This window comes from Mustelus asterias, chromosome 1 (genome assembly GCF_964213995.1).
Source record: "Mustelus asterias chromosome 1, sMusAst1.hap1.1, whole genome shotgun sequence".
Lineage (NCBI taxonomy): Eukaryota > Metazoa > Chordata > Chondrichthyes > Carcharhiniformes > Triakidae > Mustelus > Mustelus asterias.
In genome coordinates this window covers 201,520,195-201,541,847 of record NC_135801.1, presented here as the reverse complement: position 1 = coordinate 201,541,847, position 21,653 = coordinate 201,520,195, and positions in this window count along the sequence as shown.

Below are 21,653 nucleotides of genomic sequence, written 5' to 3'. Positions count from 1 at the left end.
CAAACACTTCATACAGACTGCAGTTAACTGGAATAGAGACCAGATGTTCAGGAGACATCATATGGAATCGAATCCTACTCATTAACAAACCGACCAGTTCAGTCCTTTGATTGTGAGTGATCCACGTTTCCACAGCCTGGTACAATCGGAACTCGTTCTCAATCACAATGTCTGACCTCTGCAACAAGGCGTACAGTTCCTCTCCTGACATCTCGTACCAGGCTGGTGACTTGCTGAAGGCTTCACAATTCCACGCAAAATATTTCAAGCAAATTTCTTTCAGTAAATAATCTTCCACAGTCTCAGCGTAATTATAAAGCTCCAGCTGATGTTTGAAGGAGGGATCCTGTGGGAGCAGTTTATAAAAGAGTTTATCGCAGTAATCTCGAATAGCAGTCACTCCATAGTCAGAAGCCAGGTTGTGAAGACACTTGACTGAAGACAGCTGAACGTAGATCATCCGGGTATAAAAGTACCTGATAGGCCAATCAGAAACGTCTGGTGAGTGATCGTGAGCCAAAACTCCTCTCGCCATTCTGAGCGGAACCAAAACACAACATAGACCCCCGAGAAAAACACCCGAGAAAAACACCCGAGAAAAACACCCGAGAATAACACCCGAGAAAAACACCCGAGAAAAACACCCGACATAGACATCCAAGAAAAACACCCAACATAGACACCCGAGAAAAACACCCGAGAAAAACACCCGAGAAAAACACCCGAGAAAAACACCCGACATAGACCCCCGAGAAAAACACCCGACATAGACACCCGAGAAAAACACCCGAGAAAAACACCCGAGAAAAACACCCGAGAAAACACCCGACATAGACACCCAAGAAAAACACCCGAGAAAAACACCCGACATAGACACCCAAGAAAAACACCCGAGAAAAACACCCGAGAAAAACACCCGAGAAAAACACCCGAGAAAAACACCCGACATAGACACCCAAGAAAAACACCCGAGAAAAACACCCGACATAGACACCCAAGAAAAACACCCGAGAAAAACACCCGAGAAAAACACCCGAGAAAAACACCCGACATAGACATCCAAGAAAAACACCCAACATAGACACCCGAGAAAAACACCCGAGAAAAACACCCGAGAAAAACACCCGAGAAAAACACCCGACATAGACACCCGAGAAAAACACCCGAGAAAAACACCCAAGAAAAACACCCAAGAAAAACACCCGACATAGACACCCAAGAAAAACACCCGAGAAAAACACCCGAGAAAAACACCCGAGAAAAACACCCGACATAGACATCCGAGAAAAACACCCGAGAAAAACACCCGAGAAAAACACCCGACATAGACACCCAAGAAAAACACCCGAGAAAAACACCCGAGAAAAACACCCGAGAAAAACACCCGAGAAAAACACCCAAGAAAAACACCCGAGAAAAACACCCGACATAGACATCCAAGAAAAACACCCAACATAGACACCCGAGAAAAACACCCGAGAAAAACACCCGAGAAAAACACCCGAGAAAACACCCGACATAGACCCCCGAGAAAAACACCCGAGAAAAACACCCGACATAGACACCCAAGAAAAACACCCGAGAAAAACACCCGAGAAAAACACCCGAGAAAAACACCCGACATAGACACCCAAGAAAAACACCCGAGAAAAACACCCGACATAGACACCCAAGAAAAACACCCGAGAAAAACACCCGAGAAAAACACCCGAGAAAAACACCCGACATAGACATCCGAGAAAAACACCCGAGAAAAACACCCGAGAAAAACACCCGACATAGACACCCAAGAAAAACACCCGAGAAAAACACCCGAGAAAAACACCCGAGAAAAACACCCGAGAAAAACACCCGACATAGACACCCAAGAAAAACACCCGAGAAAAACACCCGACATAGACACCCAAGAAAAACACCCGAGAAAAACACCCGAGAAAAACACCCGAGAAAAACACCCGACATAGACATCCAAGAAAAACACCCAACATAGACACCCGAGAAAAACACCCGAGAAAAACACCCGAGAAAAACACCCGAGAAAAACACCCGAGAAAAACACCCGACATAGACACCCGAGAAAAACACCCGAGAAAAACACCCAAGAAAAACACCCAAGAAAAACACCCGACATAGACACCCAAGAAAAACACCCGAGAAAAACACCCGAGAAAAACACCCGACATAGACACCCAAGAAAAACACCCGAGAAAAACACCCGACATAGACACCCAAGAAAAACACCCGAGAAAAACACCCGAGAAAAACACCCGAGAAAAACACCCGACATAGACATCCGAGAAAAACACCCGAGAAAAACACCCGAGAAAAACACCCGACATAGACACCCAAGAAAAACACCCGAGAAAAACACCCAAGAAAAACACCCGAGAAAAACACCCGAGAAAAACACCCAAGAAAAACACCCGAGAAAAACACCCGACATAGACATCCAAGAAAAACACCCAACATAGACACCCGAGAAAAACACCCGAGAAAAACACCCGAGAAAAACACCCGAGAAAACACCCGACATAGACCCCCGAGAAAAACACCCGAGAAAAACACCCGACATAGACACCCAAGAAAAACACCCGAGAAAAACACCCGAGAAAAACACCCGACATAGACACCCAAGAAAAACACCCGAGAAAAACACCCGACATAGACACCCAAGAAAAACACCCGAGAAAAACACCCGAGAAAAACACCCGAGAAAAACACCCGACATAGACATCCGAGAAAAACACCCGAGAAAAACACCCGAGAAAAACACCCGACATAGACACCCAAGAAAAACACCCGAGAAAAACACCCGAGAAAAACACCCGAGAAAAACACCCGAGAAAAACACCCGAGAAAAACACCCAAGAAAAACACCCGAGAAAAACACCCGACATAGACATCCGAGAAAAACACCCGAGAAAAACACCCGAGAAAAACACCCGAGAAAAACACCCGAGAAAAACACCCGAGAAAAACACCCAAGAAAAACACCCGAGAAAAACACCCGACATAGACACCCGAGAAAAACACCCGAGAAAAACACCCGAGAAAAACACCCGAGAAAAACACCCGAGAAAAACACCCAAGAAAAACACCCGAGAAAAACACCCGACATAGACACCCGAGAAAAACACCCGACATAGACACCCAAGAAAAACACCCGAGAAAAACACCCGAGAAAAACACCCAAGAAAAACACCCAACATAGACACCCAAGAAAAACACCCAACATTGACCCCCGAGAAAAACACCCGAGAAAAACACCCGAGAAAAACACCCGAGAAAAACACCCAACATAGACATCCGAGAAAAACACCCGACATAGACACCCGAGAAAAACACCCAAGAAAAACACCCGAGAAAAACACCCGAGAAAAACACCCGAGAAAAACACCCGACATAAACACCCGAGAAAAACACCCGAGAAAAACACCTGAGAAAAACACCCAAGAAAAACACTTGACATAGACCCCCGAGAAAAACACCCGACATAGACACCCAAGAAAAACACCCGAGAAAAACACCCGAGAAAAACACCTGAGAAAAACACCTGAGAAAAACACCCGAGAAAAACACCTGAGAAAAACACCTGAGAAAAACACCCGAGAAAAACACCCAACAAAAACACCCGATAAAAACCCCCGACAAAAACACCTGAAAACACCTGTGTGGAGCTTGCACATTCTCCTCGTGTCTGCGTGGGTTTCCTCCGGGTGCTCCGGTTTCCTCCCACAGTCCAAAGATGTGCGGGTTGGGTTGATTGGCTATGCTAAAAATTGCCCCTTAGTGTCCTGAGATGTGTAGGTTAGAGGGATTAGCGGGTAAATATGTCGGGATATGGGGGTAGGGCCTGGGTGGGATTGTGGTCGGTGCAGATTCGATGGGCCGAATGGCCTCTTTCTGTACTGTAGGGTTTCTATGATTTCTATGAAATAGTCACCCGCCCCCAAACACCCGCCCCTAATCACCCGAGAAAAACACCCGACATAGGCCCCCGAGAAAAGCACCCGAGAAAAACCCCTGAGAAAAACACCCGAGAAAAACACCCGAGAAAAACACCCGAGAAAAACACTCGAGAAAAACACCCAGGATAAACACCCGAGAAAAACACCCAAGATAAGCACCCAAGATAAACACCCAAGATAAACACCTGACAAAAACCCCCGCCCCTAAACACCCGCCCGTAAACACCCGCCCCTAAACACCCGCCCGTAAACACCCGCCCCTAAACACCCGCCCCTAAACTCCCGCCCGTAAACACCCGCCCCTAAACACCCGCCCCTAAACACCCGCCCGTAAACACCCGCCCCTAAACACCCGCCCCTAAACACCCGCACCTAAACACCCGCTCCTAAACACCCGCCCCTAAACTCCCGCCCCTAAACACCCGAAAAAAACACAGGTGAAAAACACTTGCCCTGAAACACCTGAGAAAAACACCCGAGAAAAACACCCGGGAAAAACACCCGAGAAAAACAACCGGCCCGAAACATCCGGATAAAAATAGATAAGTCCCCTGGGCCAGATGGGATTTTTCCGAGGATTCTCTGGGAGGCTAGGGAGGAGATTGCAGAGCCTTTGGTATTGACCGTAGAACAAAGAACAAAGAACAATACAGCGCAGGAACAGGCCCTTCGGCCCTCCAAGCCCGTGCCGCTCCCTGGTCCAAACTAGACCATTCTTCTGTATCCCTCCATTCCCACTCCATTCATGTGGCTATCCAGATAAGTCTTAAACATTCCCAGTGTGTCCGGCTCCACCACCTTGCCTGGCAGCGCATTCCAGGCCCCCACCACCCTCTGTGTAAAATATGTCCTTCTGATATCTGTGCTAAACCTCCCCCACTTCACCATGAACCTATGACCCCTCGTGAACGTCACCACCGACCTGGGGAAAAACTTCCCACCGTTCACCCTATCTATGCCTTTCATAATTTTATACACCTCTATTAAGTCTCCCCTCATCCTCCGTCTTTCCAGGGAGAACAACCCCAGTTTCTCCAATCTCTCTTCATAACTAAGCCCCTCCATACCAGGCAACATCCTGGTAAACCTCCTCTGTACTCTCTCTAAAGCCTCCACGTCCTTCTGGTAGTGTGGCGACCAGAACTGGACGCAGTATTCCAAATGCAGCCGAACCAACGTTCTATACATCTGCAACATCAGGCCCCAACTTTTATACTCTATGCCCCGTCCTATAAAGGCAAGCATGCCATATGCCTTCTTCATCACCTTCTCCACCTGTGATGTCACCTTCAAGGATCTGTGGACTTGCACACCCAGGTCCCTCTGCGTCTCTACACCCTTTATGGTTCTGCCATTTATTGTATGGCTCCTCCCTACATTAGTTCTACCAAAATGCATCACTTCGCATTTATCAGGATTGAACTCCATCTGCCATTTCTTTGCCCAAATTTCCAGCCTATCTATATCCTTCTGTAGCCTCTGACAATGCTCCTCAATATCTGCAAGTCCTGCCATTTTCGTGTCATCCGCAAACTTACTGATCACCCCAGTTACACCTTCTTCCAGATCGTTTATATAAATCACAAACAGCAGAGGTCCCAATACAGAGCCCTGCGGAACACCACTAGTCACAGGCATCCAGCCGGAAAAAGACCCTTCCACTTCCACCCTCTGTCTTCTGTGACCAAGCCAGTTCTCCACCCATCTAGCCACCTCCCCCTTTATCCCATGAGATCCAACCTTTTGCACCAGCCTACCATGAGGGACTTTGTCAAACGCTTTACTAAAGTCCATATAGACGACATCCACGGCCCTTCCCTCGTCAACCATTCTAGTCACTTCTTCAAAAAACTCCACCAGGTTAGTGAGGCATGACCTCCCTCTCACAAAACCATGCTGACTATCGTTAATGAGTTTATTCCTTTCTAAATGCGCATACATCCTATCTCTAAGAATCTTCTCCAACAACTTCCCCACCACGGACATCAAGCTCACCGGCCTATAATTACCCGGGTTATCCTTCCTACCCTTCTTAAATAACGGGACCACATTAGCTATCCTCCAATCCTCTGGGACCTCACATGTGTCCAGTGAGGAGACAAAGATTTGCATCAGAGGCCCAGCGATTTCATCTCTCGTCTCCCTGAGCAGCCTTGGATGGATTCCATCAGGCCCTGAGGATTTGTCAGTCTTTATATTCTCTAACAAACCTAACACTTCCTCCCTTGTAATGGAGATTTTCTCCAACAGTTCAACACTTCCCTCCGAGACACTCCCCGTCAACACATCCCTCTCCTTTGTGAATACCGATGCAAAGTATTCATTTAGGATCTCCCCTACTTCTTTGGGCTCCAAGCATAATTCCCCACTTTTGTCCCTGAGAGGTCCGATTTTTTCCCTGACAACCCTTTTGTTCCTAACGTATGAATAAAATGCCTTGGGATTCTCCTTAATCCTGTCTACCAAGGACATTTTGTGACCCCTTTTTGCCATTCTAATTCCCCGTTTGAGTTATTTCCTACTTTCTTTGTACTCCTCCAGAGCTCCCTCCGTTTTTAGCTGCCTGGACCTAACATACGCCTCTCTTTTCTTTTTGACCAGTCCCTCAGTTTCCCTGGTTATCCACGGTTCTCGAATCCTACCATTCCTATCCTTCTTTTTTACAGGCACATGCCTATCCTGCAGCCCTAACAACTGTTCCTTAAAAGACTCCCACATGCCAGATGTGGATTTACCCTCAAACAGCCGCTCCCCATCAAGAGCTGCCAATTTCTGCCTCATCCCACTAAAGTTAGCCTTCCCCCAATCCAACAGATTACCCTTGGGACACCACTCATCTCTTTCCATCACTATCCTAAAGCTAACAGCATTGTGGGCACGATTTGCCACATGTTCCCCTACCGAAACTTTGAAGTCCTGACCGGGCTCATTCCCCAGTACTAGGTCCAGTATAGCCCCCTCTCTAGTCGGGCTATCTACATATTGTTCCAAAGAACCCTCCTGTACGCATGTTACATTAGGGTCGTCATTGTCTACTGGAACAGTGCCAGAAGACTGGAGGATAGCAAATGTTGTCCCCTTGTTCAAGAAGGGGAGTAGGGACAACCCTGGTAATTATAGACCGGTGAGCCTTACTTCTGTTGTGGGCAAAGTATTGGAAAGGATTATAAGAGATAGGATTTATAATCATCTAGAAAGGAATAATTTAATTAGGGATAGTCAGCACGGTTTTGTGAAGGGTAGGTCGTGCCTCACAAACCTTATTGAGTTCTTTGAGAAGGTGACCAAAGAGGTGGATGAGGGTAAAGCGGTTGATGTGGTGTATATGGATTTCAGCAAAGCGTTTGATAAGGTTCCCCATGGTAAGCTTTTGCCGAAAATACGGACACATGGGATTGAGGGTGATTTAGTGGTTTGGATCAGGAATTGGCTCGCTGTAAGAAAACAAAGGGTGGTGGTTGATGGGAAATATTCATCCTGGAGTTCAGTTACAAGTGGTATACCGCAAGGATCTGTTTTGGGGCCACTGCTGTTTGTCATTATATGAATGACCTGGATGAGGGCGTGGAAGGATGGATTAGTAAATTTGCGGATGACACTAAAGTCGGTGGAGTTGTAGACAGTGCGGAGGGAAGTGGCAGGTTACAGAGGGACATAGATAAGCTGCAAAGCTGGGCTGAGAGGTGGCAAATGGAGTTTAATGCGGAAAAGTGTGAGGTGATTCACTTTGGCAGGAGTAACAGGAATACAGAGTACTGGGCTAATGGTAAGATACTTGGTAGTGTGGATGAACAGAGGGATCTGGGTGTCCATGTGCATAGATCCCTGAAAGTTGGCACCCAGGTTGATAGGGTGAGAACCATAGAACCATAGAAAATTACAGCTCAGAAACAGGCCCTTTGGCCCTTCTTGTCTGTGCCGAACCATTTTATGCCTAGTCCCACTGACCTGCACTTGGACCATATCCCTCCACACCCCTCTCATCCATGAACCCGTCCAAGTTTTTCTTAAATGTTAAAAGTGACCCCGCATTTACCACTTTATCTGGCAGCTCATTCCACACTCCCACCACTCTCTGCGTGAAGAAGCCCCCCCTAATATTCCCTTTAAACTTTTCTCCTTTCACCCTTAACCCATGCCCTCTGGTTTTTTTCTCCCCGAGCCTCAGCGGAAAAAGCCTGCTTGCATTCACTCTATCTATACCCATCAAAATCTTATACACCTCTATCAAATCTCCCCTCAATCTTCTACGCTCCAGGGAATAAAATCCCAACCTATTCAATCTCTCTCTGTAACTCAGCTTCTCAAGTCCCGGCAACATCCTTGTGAACCTTCTCTGCACTCTTTCAATCTGATTTACATCCTTCCTGTAACTAGGTGACCAAACTGTACACAATACTCCAAATTCAGCCTCACCAATGCCTTCTATAACCTGACCATAACACTCCAACTTTTATACTCGATACTCCGATTTATAAAGGCCAATGTACCAAAGGCACTTTTTACAATCCAATCCACCTGTGACGTCACTTTTAGGGAATTCTCTACCTGTATTCCCAGATCTGTCTGTTCAACTGCACTCTTCAGAGTCCTACCATTTACCCTGTACGTTCTTCTTTGATTTGTCCTTCCAAAGTGCAATATCTCACACTTGTCTGCGTTAAATTCCATTTGCCATTTTTCAGCCCATTTTTCTAGTTGGTCCAAATCCCTCTGCAAGCTTTGAAAACCTTCCTCACTGTCCACTACACCTCCAATCTTTGTATCATCAGCAAATTTGCTGATCCAATTTACCACATTATCATCCAGATCATTGATATAGATGACAAACAACAATGGACCCAACACCGATCCCTGCGGCACACCACTAGTCACAGGCCTCCACTCAGAGAAGCAATCCTCCACAACCACTCTCTGGCTTCTTCCATTGAGCCAGTGTCTAATCCAATTTACTACCTCCCCATGTATACCCAGCGACTGAACCTTCCTAACTAACCTCCCATGAGGGACCTTGTCAAAGGCCTTGCTGAAATCCAGGTAGACAACATCCACCGCCTTCCCTTCATCCACTTTCCTGGTAACCTCCTCGAAAAACTCTAATAGATTGGTCAAACATGACCTACCACGCACAAAGCCATGTTGACTCTCCCTAATAAGTCCCTGTCTATCCAAATATTTGTAGATCCTATCCCGTATCACACCTTCCAATAACTTGCCCACCACCGACGTCAAACGTACTGGCCGATAATTTCCCAGATTTCTTTTGGAACCTTTTTTAAACAACGGAACAACGTGAGCCACCCTCCAATCATCCGGCACCTCCCCCGTGAATACTGACATTTTAAATATGTCTGCCAGGGCCCCTGCAAGTTCAACACTAGCTTCCCTCAAGGTCCGTGGGAATACCCTGTCCGGTCCTGGGGATTTATCCACTCTGATTTGCCTCAAGACAGCGAGCACCTCCTCCCCTTTAATCTGTAAAGGTTCCATGACCCCCTATTTCCGTAGACTCCATGCTCGTTTCCTCAGTAAATACGGATGCAAAAAAACCATTTAGTATCTCCCTCATCTCTTTTGGTTCCATACACAGTCTACCACTCTGGTCTTCAAGAGGACCAATTTTATCCCTCACTATCCTTTTGCTCCTAACATACCTATAGAAGCTCTTTGGATTTTCCTTCACTCTGTCTGCCAAAGCAACCTCATGTCTTCTTTTAGCCCTCCTGATTTCCCTCTTAAGTAGCTTCTTGCACTTTTTATACTCCTCGAGCATCTGATCTGTTCCTTGCTGCCTGTACATTTCATACAACTCTCTCTTCCTCTTAATCAGTGTTACAATCTCCCTCGAGAACCAAGGTTCCTTATTCCGATTTACTTTGCCTTTAATCCTGACAGGAACATACAAACTCTGCACTCTCAAAATTTCTCCTTTGAAGGCCTCCCACTTTCCATTTACATCCTTACCAGAGAACAGCCTGTGCCAATCCACACTTCCCAGATCCCTTCTCATTTCATCAAATTTGGCCTTTTTCCAGTTCAGAACTTCAACCCGAGGACCAGATCTATCCTTATCCACGATCAGGTTGAAACTAATGGCATTATGATCACTGGATCCAAACTGTTCCCTCACACTCACATCCATCACCTGCCCTAACTCATTTCCCAATAGGAGGTCCAATATCGCATCCTCTCTAGTTGGCACCTCTATATACTGATGTAGAAAATTCTCCTGAACACATTTTACAAACTCTACCCCGTCTAAACCTTTAACAGTATGCGAGTCCCAATCTATACGTGGAAAATTAAAATCCCCTACTATCACAACTTTGTGTTTCTTGCAGTTGTCAGCTATCTCTCCGTTGATTTGCTCCTCCAATTCTCGCTGACTATTGGGTGGTCTATAATACAAGCCCATTAATGTGGTCATACCTTTCCTGTTTCTCAGCTCCACCCATAGGGCCTCTGTAGACAAGCTCCCTAATCTATCCTGCCTGAGTACCGCTGTAACATTTTCCCTGACCAACAATGCCACCCCCCCACCTTTTATCCCTCTGCCTCTATCCCGCCTGAAACATTGGAACCCTGGAACATTGAGCTGCCAGTCCTGCCCCTCCTGTAGCCAAGTTTCACTAATGGCTATAATGTCATATTTCCACGTGTCTATCCACGCCTTCAGCTCATCTGCCTTCCCCACAATACTCCTGGCATTGAAATAGACACACCTCTCCTGTGGCCAAGATGTGGAGATGCCGGCGTTGGACTGGGGTAAACACAGTAAGAAGTTTAACAACACCAGGTTAAAGTCCAACAGGTTTATTTGGTAGCAAAAGCCACACAAGCTTTCGGAAAGCTTGTGTGGCTTTTGCTACCAAATAAACCTGTTGGACTTTAACCTGGTGTTGTTAAACTTCTTCCTGTGGCCAAGCCAGTTTTCTACCCATCTCGCCACCTCTCCTTGTATCCCATGAGCCTTAACCTTCTTAACCAACCTGCCATGAGGGACTTTGTCAAATGCCTTACTGAAATCCTTATCGGGCGACATCCACGGCCCTTCCTTCGTCAACCGTTTTTGCCACTTCTTCAAAAAACTCCACCAAATTTGCAAGGCACGACCTCCCACTTACAAAACCATGCTGTCTGTCACTAATGAGATTGTTCCATTCTAAATGCGCATACATCCTGTCTCGAAGAATCCTCTCCAACAACTTCTCTACCACGGACGTCAAGCTCACTGGCCGATAATTACCCGGTTTATCCCTGCTACCCTTCTTAAATAACGGTACCACATTCAATACCCTCCAATCCTCAGGGACCTCACCTGTGTCCAATGAACATAGAACATAGAACAGTACAGCACAGAACAGGCCATTCGGCCCACGATGTTGTGCCGAGCTTTATCTGAAACCAATATCAAGCTATCCCACTCCCTATCATCCTGGTGTGCTCCATGTGCCTATCCAATAACCGCTTAAATGTTCCTAAAGTGTCTGACTCCACTATCACTGCAGGCAGTCCATTCCACACCCCAAACACTCTCTGCGTAAAGAACCTTTGGGTGAATGATTTCTATGATTTCTAACCTATCTCTGATATCCTTCCTATATCTCCCACCACGAACCCTATAGTTATGCCCCCTTGTAATAGCTCCATCCCCCCGAGGAAATAGTCTTTGAACGTTCACTCTATCTATCCCCTTCATCATTTTATAAACCTCTATTAAGTCTCCCCTCAGCCTTCTCGCTCCAGAGAGAACAGCCCTAGCTCCCTCAACCTTTCCTCATAAGACCTACCCTCCAAACCAGGCAGCATCCTGGTAAATCTCCTCTGCACTCTTTCCAGCACTTCCACATCCTTCTTATAGTGAGGTGACCAGAACTGCACACAATATTCCAAATGTGGTCTCACCAAGGTCCTGTACAGTTGCAGCATAACCCCACGGCTCTTAAACTCCAACCCCCCGTTAATAAAAGCTAACACACTATAGGCCTTCTTCACAGCTCTATCCACTTGAGTGGCAACCTTTAGAGATCTGTGGATATGTACCCCAAGATCTCTCTGTTCCTCCACAGTCTTCAGAACCCTACCATTGACCCTGTAATCCACATTTAAATTAGTCCTACCAAAATGAATCACCTCACATTTATGAAGAGACAAAGATTTCCGTCAGAGGCCCAGCAATTACATCACTTGTCTCCCTGAGCAGTCGAGGATAGATGCCATCAGGCCCTGGGGATTTGTCAGTTTTAATGTGACCTAAAAAACCTAACACTTCCTCCCTTGTAATGGAGATTCTCTCTAACGGGTCAACACCTCCCTCTGAGACACTCCTTTGTGAATACCGATGCAAAGTATTCATTTAGGATCTCCCCTATTCCCTTGGGTTCGCAGCATAATTCCCCTCCTTTGTCCCTGAGAGGTCCGACTTTTTCCCTGACAACTCTTTTGTTCCTAACATATGAATAAAATGCCTTAGGATTCTCCTTAATCCTGTCTGCCAAGAACATTTCGTGACCTCTTTTTACCCTTCTAACTCCCCATTTGAGTTCTTTTCTACTCTCTCTGTATTCCTCCAGAGCTCCATCTGTTTTCATTTGCCAGGGCCTAACGTACACCTCTCTTTTCTTTGTGATCAGAAACATAGAAACATAGAAAAACTACAGCACAAAACAGGCCCTTCGGCCCCACAAGTTGTGCCGAACATATCCCTTCCTTTTAGGCCTACCTATAACCCTCCATCCTATTAAGTCCCATGTACTCATCCAGGAGTCTCTTAAAAGACCCTATTGAGTTTGCCTCCACCACCACTGACGGCAGCCGATTCCACTCGCCCACCACCCTCTGTGTGAAAAACTTCCCCCTAACATTTACCCTGTACCTACCCCCCAGCACCTTAAACCTGTGTCCTCTCGTAGCAGACATTTCCACCCTGGGAAAAAGCCTCTGAGAGTCCACCCGATCTATGCCTCTCAACATATATATATATATAAAATGCTCGAATCTATCATCAAGGAAGAAATAGCGAGACATCTGGATATAAATTGTCTCATTGGTAAGACGCAGCATGGGTTCATGAAGGGCAGGTCATGTTTGACGAATTAGAACATAGAACATAGAACAGTACAGCACAGAACAGGCCATTCGGCCCACGATGTTGTGCCGAGCTTTATCTGAAACCAAGATCAAGCTATCCCACTCCCTATCATCCTGGTGTGCTCCATTTGCCTATCCAATAACCGCTTAAATGTTCCTCAAGTGTCTGACTCCACTATCACTGCACGCAGTCCATTCCACACCCCAACCACTCTCTGCGTAAAGAACCTACCTCTGATATCCTTCCTATATCTCCCACCACGAAACCTATAGTTATGCCCCCTTGTAATAGCTCCATCCACCCGAGGAAATAGTCTTTGAACGTTCACTCTATCTTTCCCCTTCATCATTTTATAAACCTCTATTAAGTCTCCCCTCAGCCTCCTCCGCTTCAGAGAGAACAGCCCTAGCTCCCGCAACCTTTCCTCATAAGACCTACCCTCCAAACCAGGCAGCATCCTGGTAAATCTCCTCTGCACTCTTTCCAGCGCTTCCACATCCTTCATATAGTGAGGTGACCAGAACTGCACACAATACTCCAAATGTGGTCTCACCAAGGTCCTGTACAGTTGCAGCATAACCCCACGGCTCTTAAACTCCAACCCCCTGTTAATAAAAGCTAACACACTATAGGCCTTCTTCACAGCTCTATCCACTTGAGTGGCAACCTTTAGAGATCTGTGGATATGGACCCCAAGATCTCTCTGTTCCTCCACAGTCTTCAGAAATCCTACCTTTGACCCTGTAATCCACATTTAAATTAGTCCTACCAAAATGAATCACCTCACATTTATCAGGGTTAAACTCCATTTGCCATTTTTCAGCCCAGCTTTGCATCCTATCTATGTCTCTTTGCAGCCTACAACAGCCCTCCACCTCATCCACTACTCCACCAATCTTGGTGTGATCGGCAAATTTACTGATCCACCCTTCAGCCCCCTCCTCTAAGTCATGAATAAAAATCACAAAGAGCAGAGGACCAAGCACTGATCCCTGCGGCACTCCGCTAGCAACCTGCCTCAAATTCGAAAATTTTCCATCCACCACCACCCTCTGTCTTCGATCAGACAGTCAGTTACCTATCCAATCGGCCAACTTTCCCTCTACCCCACACCTCCTCACTTTCAGCATAAGCTGACCATAGAACCGTAGAACCATAGAAAATTACAGCTCAGAAACAGGCCTTTTGGCCCTTCTTGTCTGTGCCGAACCATTTTATGCCTAGTCCCACTGACCTGCACTTGGACCATATCCCTCCACACCCCTCTCATCCATGAACCCGTCCAAGTTTTTCTTAAATGTTACAAGTGACCCCGCATTTACCACTTTATCCGGCAGCTCATTCCACACTCCCACCACTCTCTGCGTGAAGAAGCCCCCCCTAATATTCCCTTTAAACTTTTCTCCTTTCACCCTTAACCCATGCCCTCTGGTTTTTTTCTCCCCGAGCCTCAGCGGAAAAAGCCTGCTTGCATTCACTCGATCTATACCCATCAAAATCTTATACACCTCTATCAAATCTCCCCTCAATCTTCTACGCTCCAGGGAATAAAGTCCCAAGCTATTCAATCTCTCTCTGTAACTCAGCTTCTCAAGTCCCGGCAACATCCTTGTGAACCTTCTCTGCACTCTTTCAACCTTATTTACATCCTTCCTGTAACTAGGTGACCAAAACTGTACACAATACTCCAAATTCGGCCTCACCAATGCCTTATATAACCTTACCATAACACTCCAACTTTTATACTCGATACTCCGATTCATAAAGGCCTTATTAAACGCCTTACTAAAATCCATGTATATGACATCAACTGCCCTACCTTCATCAACACACTTAGTTACCTCCTCAAAAAATTCTATCAAATTTGTGAGGCATGACTTGCCCTTCACGAATCCGTGCTGACTATCCCGGATTAATCCGCATCTTTCTAAATGGTCGTAAATCCCATCTCTAAGGACCTTTTCCATCAATTTACCAACCACCGAAGTAAGACTAACCGGTCTATAATTACCAGGGTCATTTCTATTCCCTTTCTTAAACAGAGGAACAACATTCGCCATTCTCCAGTCTTCTGGCACCATCCCCGTGGACAGCGAGGACCCAAAGATCAAAGCCAAAGGCTCTGCAATCTCATCCCTCGCCTCCCAAAGAATCCTGGGATATATTTAATCAGGCCCAGGGGACTTATCGACCTTCAGTTTATTCAAAACTGCCAGGACATCCTCCCTCCGAACATTTATTTCCTCCAGCCTATTAGCCTGTAACACCCTCTCTTCCTCAAAAACATGGCCCCTCTCCTTGGTGAACACTGAAGAAAAGTATTCATTCATCACCTCGCCTATCTCTACTGACTCCATACACAAGTTCCCACTACTGTCCTTGACCGGCCCTAACCTCACCCTGGTCATTCTTTTATTCCTCACATAAGAGTAAAAAGCCTTGGGGTTTTCCTTGATCCGACCCGCCAAGGACTTCTCATGCCCCCTCCTAGCTCTCCTAAGCCCCTTTTTCAGCTCATCCCTTGCTAACTTGTAACCCTCAATCGAGCCATCTGAACCTTGTTTCCTCATCCCTACATAAGCTTCCCTCTTCCTTTTCACAAGACATTCCACCTCTTTCGTGAACCAGGTTTCCCTCACTCGGCCATTTCCTCCCTGCCTGACAGGGACATACCTATCAAGGACACCCAGTATTTGTTCCTTGAAAAAGTTCCACTTTTCATTCGTGCCTTTCCCTGACAGTTTCTGTTCCCATCTTATGCCCCCTAATTCTTGCCTAATCGCATCATAATTACCTCTCCCCCAATTGTAAACCTTGCCCTGCCATACGGCCCTATCGCTCTCCATCGCAATAATGAAAGACACCGAATTGTGGTCATTATCTCCAAAGTGCTCTCCCACAACCAAATCTAACACTTGGCCCGGTTCATTTCCCAGTACCAAATCCAATGTGGCCTCACCTCTTGTCGGCCTATCCACATATTGTGTCAGGAAACCCTCCTGCACACACTGCACAAAAACTGCCCCATCCGAACTATTTGACCTACAAAGGTTCCAATCAATATTTGGAAAGTTAAAGTCCCCCATGACAACTACCCTGTGACCCCCACACATATCCATAATCTACTTTACATGGTGAGTGGGGCTGTGTTTACATGGTGAGTGGGGCTGTGTTTACACGGTGAGTGGGGCTGTGTTTGCATGGTGAGTGGGGCTGTGTTTACATGGTGAGTGGGGCTGTGTTTACATGGTGAGTGGGGCTGTGTTTACACGGTGAGTGGGGCTGTGTTTACAGGAAGTGGGGCTGTGTTTACAGGGTGAGTGGGGCTGTGTTTACACGGTGAGTGGGGCTGTGTTTACATGGTGAGTGGGGCTGTGTTTACACGGTGAGTGGGGCTGTGTTTACAGGAAGTGGGGCTGTGTTTACAGGGTGAGTGGGGCTGTGTTTACACGGTGAGTGGGGCTGTGTTTGCATGGTGAGTGGGGCTGTGTTTACATGGTGAGTGGGGCTGTGTTTACACGGTGAGTGGGGCTGTGTTTACAGGGAGTGGGGCTGTGTTTACAGGGTGAGTGGGGCTGTGTTTACACGGTGAGTGGGGCTGTGTTTAGAACATAGAAAATAAAACATGACAGCGCAGTACAGGCCCTTCGGCCCTCGATGTTGCGCCGACCAGTGAAACCAATCTAAAGCCCATCTAAACTACACTATTCCAATATCATCCATATGTTTATCCGATGACTATTTAAATGCCCTTAATGTTGACGAGTCCACTACTGCTGCAGGCAGGACATTCCACGCCCTTACTACTCTCTGAGTAAAGAATCTCGCTCTGACATCTGTCCTATATCACTCACCCCTCAATTTAAAGCTATGTCCCCTCGTGCTAGCCATCACCATCTGAGGAAAAAGGCTCTCGCTGTCCACCCTATCTAATCCTCTGATCATCTTGTATGCCTCTATTAAGTCACCTCTTAACCTTCTTCTCTCTAACGAAAACAACCTCAAGTCCCTCATCCTTTCCTCATACGATTTTCCCACCATACCAGGCAACATCCTGGTAAATCTCCTCTGCACCCTTTCCAATGCTTCCACATCCTTCCTATAATGCGGCGACCAGAACTGTACGCAATACTCCAAATGCGGCCGCACCAGAGTTTTGTACAGCTGCAACCTGACCTCCTGGCTCCGAAACTCAATCCCTCTACCAATAAAAGCTAACACACCGTATGCCTTCTTAACAACCCGATCAACCTGGGTGCCAACTTTCAGGGATCTATGCACATGGACACCGAGATCTCTCTGCTCATCCACACTACCAAGTATCTTACCATTAGCCCAGTACTCTGTATTCCTGTTACTCCTTCCAAAGTGAATCACCTCACACTTTTCCGCATTGAACTCCATTTGCCACCTCTCAGCCCAGCACTGCAGCTTATCTATGTCCCTCTGTAATCTGCCACTTCCGTCCGCACTGTCTACAACTCCACCGACTTTAGTGTCATCCGCAAATTTACTAACCCTTCCTTCTACGCTCTCATCCAGGTCATTTATAAAAATGACAAACAGCAGTGGCCCCAAAACAGATCCTTGCGGTACACCACTAGTAACTGGACTCCAGGATGAACATTTCCCATCAACTGTTTTCTTACAGCTCGCCAATTCCTGATCCACCCTCAATCCCATGCCTCCGTATCCTCTGCAAAAGCTTAAATTGGGGAACCTTATCAAACGCTTTACTGAAATCCATATACACCACATCAACCGCTTTACCCTCATCCACCTCTTTGGTCACCTTCTCAAAGAACTCAATAAGGTTTGTGAGGCACGACCTATCCTTCACAAAACCGTGCTGACTATCCCTAATCAAATTATTCCTTTCCAGGTGATTATAAATCCTATCTCTTATAATCCTTTCCAATACTTTGCCCACAACAGAAGTAAGGCTCACCGGTCTATAATTACCAGGGTTGTCCCTACTCCCCTTCTTGAACAAGGGGACAACATTTGCTATCCTCCAGTCTTCTGGCACTGTTCCTGTAGACAATGACGACCCAAAGATCAAAGCCAAAGGCTCTGCAATCTCCTCCCGAGCCTCCCAGAGAATCCTGGGATAAATCCCAGGACTTATCTATTTTCACACTTTCCAGAATTGCTAACACCACCTCCTTATTAACCTCAATCCCGTCTTGTTTAATAGCCTGTATCTCAGTCTCCTCTTCGACAAAATTGTCTTTTTCCTGTGTGAATACGAATACTCCTACCTCTTCAGACTCCACGCACAACTTCCCACAACTGTCCTTGACTGGCCCTAATCTTACCTAGTCATTCTTTTATTCCTGACATTCATATTCCTGACATACACCGTGAGTGGGACTGTCTTTACACGGTGAGTGGGGCTGTGTTTGCACGGCGAGTGGGGCTGTGTTTGCACGGCGAGTGGGGCTGTGTTTGCAGGGCGAGTGGGGCTGTGTTTGCACGGTGAGTGGGGCTGTGTTTGCACGGCGAGTGGGGCTGTGTTTGCAGGGCAAGTGGGGCTGTGTTTGCACGGCGAGTGGGGCTGTGTGTACACAGTGAGTGGGGCTATGTGTACACAGTGAGTGGGGCTGTGTGTACACAGTGAGTGGGGCTGTGTGTACACAGTGAGTGGGGCTGTGTTTGCACAGTGAGTGGGGCTGTGTTTACACAGTGAGTGGGGCCGTGTGTACACAGTGAGTGGGGCTGTGTTTGCACAGCGAGTGGGGCTGTGTTTACACAGTGAGTGGGGCCGTGTGTACACAGCGAGTGGGGCTGTGTGTACACAGTGAGTGGGGCTGTGTGTACACAGTGAGTGGGGCTGTGTGTACACAGTGAGTGGGGCTGTGTGTACACAGTGAGTGGGGCTGTGTTTGCACAGCGAGTGGGGCTGTGTTTACACAGTGAGTCGGGCCGTGTGTACACAGCGAGTGGGGCTGTGTGTACACAGTGAGTGGGGTTGTGTGTACACAGTGAGTGGGACTGTGTGTACACAGTGAGTGGGGCTGTGTTTACAGGGTGAGTGGGGCTGTATTTACACAGTGAGTGGGGCTGTGTTTGCACAGCGAGTGGGGCTGTGTTTACACAGTGAGTGGGGCCGTGTGTACACAGCGAGTGGGGCTGTGTGTACACAGTGAGTGGGGTTGTGTGTACACAGTGAGTGGGACTGTGTTTGCACAGTGAGTGGGGCTGTGTTTGCACAGCGAGTGGGGCTGTGTTTACACAGTGAGTGGGGCCGTGTGTACACAGCGAGTGGGGCTGTGTGTACACAGTGAGTGGGGTTGTGTGTACACAGTGAGTGGGACTGTGTGTACACAGTGAGTGGGGCTGTGTTTACAGGGTGAGTGGGGCTGTATTTACACAGTGAGTGGGGCTGTGTTTGCACAGCGAGTGGGGCTGTGTTTACACAGTGAGTGGGGCCGTGTGTACACAGCGAGTGGGGCTGTGTGTACACAGTGAGTGGGGTTGTGTGTACACAGTGAGTGGGACTGTGTGTACACAGTGAGTGGGGCTGTGTTTACAGGGTGAGTGGGGCTGTATTTACACAGTGAGTGGGGCTGTGTTTGCACAGCGAGTGGGGCTGTGTGTACACAGTGAGTGGGGCTGTGTTTACACAGTGAGTGGGGCTGTGTTTACAGGGTGAGTGGGGCTGTGTGTACACAGTGAGTGGGGCTGTGTGTACACAGTGAGTGGGGCTGTGTTTACAGGGTGAGTGGGGCTGTGTTTGCACAGTGAGTGGGGCTGTGTGTACACAGTGAGTGGGGCTGTGTGTACACAGTGAGTGGGGCTGTGTGTACACTGTGAGTGGGGCTGTGTTTACACAGTGAGTGGGGCTGTGTTTACACAGTGAGTGGGGCTGTGTGTACACAGTGAGTGGGGCTGTGTGTACACAGTGAGTGGGGCTGTGTTTACACAGTGAGTGGGGCTGTGTGTACACAGTGGGCTCCAGGATGAACATTTCCCATCAACTGTGGGGCTGTGTGTACACAGTGAGTGGGGCTGTGTTTACACAGTGAGTGGGGCTGTGTGTACACAGTGAGTGGGGCTGTGTGTACACAGTGAGTGGGGCTGTGTTTACACAGTGAGTGGGGCTGTGTGTACAGGGTGAGTGGGGCTGTGTGTACACAGTGAGTGGGGCTGTGTGTACACAGTGAGTGGGGCTGTGTTTACACAGTGAGTGGGGCTGTGTGTACACAGTGAGTGGGGCTGTGTTTACACAGTGAGTGGGGCTGTGTGTACAGGGTGAGTGGGGCTGTGTGTACAGGGTGAGTGGATTCCTCTGAGGTTTACCAGGGACAGAGCTGAGGCCCAGAATGGCCACCCTCAGTGCTATCCTGATCAGAATGGAGATGTTCGTGGTTATTTAGCGATATGACACAGCACTGCTGGGGCGGCACGGTAGCACAGCGGTTAGCACTGCTGCTTCACAGCTCCAGGGTCCTGGGTTCGATTCCCGGCTTGGGTCACTGTCTGTGTGGAGTTTGCACATTCTCCTCGTGTCTGCGTGGGTTTCCTCCGGGTGCTCCGGTTTCCTCCCACAGTCCAAAGATGTGCGGGTTAGGTTGATTGGCCGTGCTAAAATTGCCCCTTAGTGTCTGCAGATGCGTAGGTTAGAGGGATTAGCGGGTAATATGTGTAGGGATATGGGAGTAGGGCCTGGGTGGGATTGTGGTCGGTGCAGACTCGATGGGCCGAATGGCCTGTTTCTGCACTGTAGGGTTTCTATGATTTCTATGATTTCTTCACTGGAACCCACCTAATGAAATCATTGATAAATCTGAGACAATCCATTGACACGGTCATGTGGTAGACATTGCTCTGACTCTTACTGATCAGATTGCCATCATTGTGCATGGAGAAGACCAAACATGCACACACGATCTCATCACCTCCGTCCCACTTCCCAAAGCAGAGACCGAGATGTTCATATCACAATGGCTCCGACTGATATACAAATGTTTCAGCGATTGAGAACATTCCGCTGTCAGATCCAGTCTGTATCCGTAAAAATTCTCAATCCTTCCTGCAAGACAGCCAGCCTTGTATCAGACCCACAGTCCAAAACATTAACCCCCCCCCGCCCCCAACACACACACACACACACACACTCACACACACACACACAAACACTCACACACACACAAACACTCACACACACACACACAAACACTCACGCACACACACACACACACACAAACACTCACACACACACACACACACACTCACACAAACACTCACACACACAAACACTCACACACACACACACACACAAACACTCACACACACACACACACACTCACACACACACACACACACACACAAACACTCACACACACACACACACAAACACTCACACACACACACACACACACACACACACAAACACTCACACACACACACACACACACAAACACTCACACACACACACACACAAACACTCACACACACACACACACACACACAAACACTCACACACACACACACACACAAACACTCACACACACACACACACACAAACACTCACACACACACACACAAACACTCACACACACACACACACACACACACACAAACACTCACAC